We start from the raw sequence: 4,273 nt of genomic DNA, 5'->3' as shown, positions 1-4,273 counted from the left end.
GTGATTCTGAGTGAAATCGGAGTTGGACCAACAGAACGTAGGAAATTTGACAACGGATATATTCTGCCCACCAGGATACTCCATCACAGCAATGAAGGTGTTTTGACATCATTCACGAAGGTGTATGACACAATGCAGATTCAAAACCGAGTATTCCTTTGAATCACGGAGTAATTTGTTTACAGTTATTCAGTTGAGGTGAGCGGAGTTGCGCATTGGGAGCCACTCCAGTTGATATGTCGAAGCCGTTTTCTCCTGTGTGATATTCCCACCAGCACTCCAATTTGCTGTGATTCCAGTCAGTAGATGCAGATTACTATCCCATACTGATACGGGCCACGATGACCCAGCTGTGGTGACAAGCTTGTGAAGGTCTGAGTGCTCTTCTCCTGTTCTCTGTCTGGCTGCTATGATCCGAATCATCAAACTTCTCTTCTCCGAGATAGGAATAAACTGGTGAAGGTGAAACACATCAGTTGCGGTGTGTCCCATGCGCAGGAGGCCCTGCAGTAATTCCCCACGCTGTTTCACACAGCAGCATCCTCTCGGTGAATTACGTTTGGCAAAGAAATCGATTGAACCAAATCAGTGTCCGGCATTGGATTTTACTGACACCGTTTATAAAATTCAGGCTCACCGTTAATGTGGAGAGGGGCCGTCGGACTAGAGTTTCCGCTTCTCCTGTTGAATAAAGATAATTTTAACTGTGTCCAGTGAAAGGAAAGGATTTGCTGTTGGTGGGAAACATTTCTGTTTGAACTCGCTATCACTCTACTGATAGATTGAAACATAAAGCTGGGAGTCTCTGGATTATGTTGTAAAAACATTGGTATTACGTTATTCACACTGCGCTATCACCAACTGAACGAAGCGGCTGCCCAGAGGGAGACGGCTGTGTTTAGATCCCGTGATGAACTGGGGGGAGCTGAGCCTTTGCCCAGAAAATGGGCACGCCACTTCCCTCACACAGTGTTCACAAATCAAACAGGGAGCAAAGCTTCACGTGTGATCGAAAGCTTCCGCAAAGAAGATTTGGCTCAACAGATATCCGGAGTGAACGTACTCCTTTCTTGATTTGAAATGCAAGGAGTTGACATCAGTGAGCCTGACGTGATTCGAACATACAACCTTCTGATCTGGAGTCAGACACGCTACCGTTGCGCCACAAGCTCACGCAACGCCTGGGGTCTTTTTTCATGCTTAAGGGAAGTGATCGCACGACAATGATTTTACGTTTTGAGAAACAACGGAGATCAACAGTTCATGTCTGTTCTGTCTCTCCCTCCTCTCCTTCTGTCTCTCGAAACAATTTCCAACTCTACCTCAATAAAAAGGTGAAAGAACTGTGGATGCTGTATATCAGAACCAAAAAACAGGAGTTGCCGGTGACCCTTCCACAGAACTGATGGTGATTGGGAAAACGTTGATTTATATGCAGGAGATACTGTGGGAGGAAGGCGGACGCAGTTAATGATAGATCAGGACAGAGACCAAAGCGAGGGAAGAACCGTTGGACAGGAAAGGGAGTTGATAACGATCCGCTTGGGATGGTGAATGGAGACTGTCCGTGGCTAAGAATAGGTAGTGTGTTAATGACAGACTATGTGATAACAAGGCTTGGTGTGTGTGGAAGGGACGAGGATACGATGGATTTCAGGCCCTAAAATTATTGAATTCGATATTGGGACCGGAGGTATGTATGGTCCCCAAGTGTAATATTCGGTGCTCTTCGTTCTGCTGGTGCTGAGCTTCGCTGGAACACTGCAGCAAACCTGAGACAGAGATATTGGCCAGGGAACAGGGTGGGATGTGGAATTGGCAGGCAACTGGAAGCTCAGGGTCTTTTTTGCAGGCAGAATGTAGATGTTCTGTGCAGCAGTCACCCAGTTTATGCTTCGTTTCCCCCAATGTAGATGAGACCACATTATGAGCAGCAAATGCAGTAGACTGCGTTGTGGGAAGTGCAGGAAAAGTGCTGCTTCACCTGGAAGGTAAGTTTGGGCCCTTGGATAGTGAGGAGGGAGTAGGTAAATGGGCTGGTGTCACACATTCGGCAGTTGCAGGGGAAAGTGCCGTTGGACTATTGGGGTGGGAATGGGGTTCGGGTTGATGGGAATGAAGGAAGAGTGGACCCAAGGTATAACTCCGGCCCATTTACCTATCTGCCAAACAGAGGAATTTGTTAAGTGTGTACAAGGACATTTTCTAATTCACAATATGAATGTACATACTGGCGAGGGTGCAAAACCTAAGGGCCAGCAACCATAATTCTATTAACATTAAAATAGTGATTGAAAATAATATATCAGATCTAAAAGTTGAAGTTCTAAATTGGAGGAAGAATCAGGTATTAGGCAAGATCTTTCAAAAGCTGATTGGGGGCAGATGTTCGCAGGTTAAAGGACTGCTGGAAAATGGGAAGCCTTCAAATATGAGATAACAAAAGTCCAGACACAGTATATTCCTGATTCGGAGATGCCGTTGTTGGACTGGAGTGTACAAAGTTAAAAATCACACAACACCAGGTTATAGTCCAACAGGTTTACTTGGAAGCACACTAACTTTTGGAGCGACGCTCCTTCATCAGGTGATTGTCTGAGTTCGAGTATATTCCTGTTAGGGTGAAAGGAAAGGCCGGTAGGTTGGGGAATGCTGGATGACTAGAGAAAATGAGATTTTGGTTAAGATAAAGACGGATGCATATATCAGGTATCGGCAGAGAGATCGAGTGAATCCTTAGAGTATAAAGGCAGTAAGAGCATACTTCAGAGGCAAATCATGAGGGCAAAAAGGGGACATGAGATAGCTTTGGCAAATAGAGTCATGGATAACCCAAAGGGTTTTTATCAATACATTAAGGACAAAAGGATAACAAGCGAGAGAATAGGGCCCGTCAAAGATCAGCAAGGCGGCCTTTGTTTGAAGCTGCAGTAGATGGGGCGGGGGGTGCGGGATACTGAACGGATATTGTGCATCAGTGTTTACTGTGGAGAAGGGCATGCAAGATATAAAATGTGAGAAAGTAGATGGTGACATGTTGAAAAAATGCCCATATTACAGATGAGACATTGCTGGATATCTTGACATGCATAAAAGTGGATAAATCCCAACACCTGATCAGGAGTACCCTAGAACTCTGTGGGAAACTGGGGAAGTGATTGCTGGGACTCTCACTGAGATATTTGATCATCAATAGTCACAGGTGAGGTGCCGGAAGGCTAGAGGGTGGCTAACGTGGTGCCACTATTTAAGAAAGGTGGTTAGGAAAAGCCAGGGAACTATAGACCAGTGAACCTGACATCCATGATGGACAAGTTTTTGGAGAGAATCATAAGAGACAGGATTTACATGTATTCAGAAAGGCAAGAATTAAGGATAGTTAAGGATAAGGATAGTTAAGGATGGTTAAGGATAGTCAGCATAGCTTTATGCTTGGGAAATCATGTCTCATGAACATGATTGAGTTTTTTGAAGAAGTAACAAAGTGGATTGATGAGGGCAGAGCGATGGACGTGATCTCTCTGGACTTCAGGAAGGCGTTCATCAAGGTTCCTAATGGGAGACTGGTGAGCAAGGTTTAATCTCATGGCATGCCGGGACAACTAGCCATTTGGATGCAGAACTGGCTGGAAGGCAGACGACAGACGGTGGTGATGGAGGGTTGCTTTTCAGACTGAAGGCCTGTGACCAATGGTGTATCACAAGAATCGATGCTGGGTCCGCTACTTTTTGTCATTTATATAAATGATTTGTATGTAAACGGAGGAGATATAGTTAGCAAGTTGGTAGATGACACCAAAATTGGAGGTGTAGTGGACAGTAAAGAAGGTTACCTCAGATCACAACGGGACCCTAATCAGATGGGCCAATGGGCTGAGGAATGGCAGTTGGAGGTTAATGTAGATAAATATGAGGTGCTGCATTTTGGAAAAACAAATCAGAGCAGGACTTTTACACTTAATGGTAAGTTCCTTGGAGGTGTTGCTGACCAAAGAGACCTTGGAGTTCAGGTTGATAGTTCCTTAAAAGTAGAGACGCAGGCAGATTGGATAGTAAAGAAGGCGTTTGGTGTGCTTTCCTTTGTTGGTCAGAGCATCGAGGATAGATATTGGAAGCTCATGTTGCCACTGTACAGAACATTGGTCAGGCCACGTTTGGAATATTGCATGTAATTTTGGTCTGCTTCCTATCAGAAAGATGTTGTGAAACTAGAAAAGGTGCAGAAAAGATTTACAAGGATGTTGCCATTGTTGGAGGTTGGAGGGTAGGAAGG

General features: G+C 44.9%; 1 non-coding gene across 1 annotated transcript; it reads right to left on the bottom strand.

Annotated features, from left to right (window-relative positions):
• Positions 1-1,100: 1,100 nt before the first annotated feature.
• Positions 1,101-1,172, bottom strand: trnaw-cca (transfer RNA tryptophan (anticodon CCA)). The gene has a single exon. It is a non-coding gene; the product is annotated as a tRNA-Trp (tRNA).
• Between the last annotated feature and the right edge of the window lie 3,101 nt (positions 1,173-4,273).

This window comes from Chiloscyllium plagiosum, unplaced genomic scaffold (assembly GCF_037043375.1).
Source record: "Chiloscyllium plagiosum isolate Xiang-an unplaced genomic scaffold, Cpla_swu_hap1 HiC_scaffold_27, whole genome shotgun sequence".
Classification (NCBI taxonomy): domain Eukaryota; kingdom Metazoa; phylum Chordata; class Chondrichthyes; order Orectolobiformes; family Hemiscylliidae; genus Chiloscyllium; species Chiloscyllium plagiosum.
Note: the sequence above shows the minus strand (reverse complement) of the source record. Positions and strands in the feature narration are given on the sequence as shown.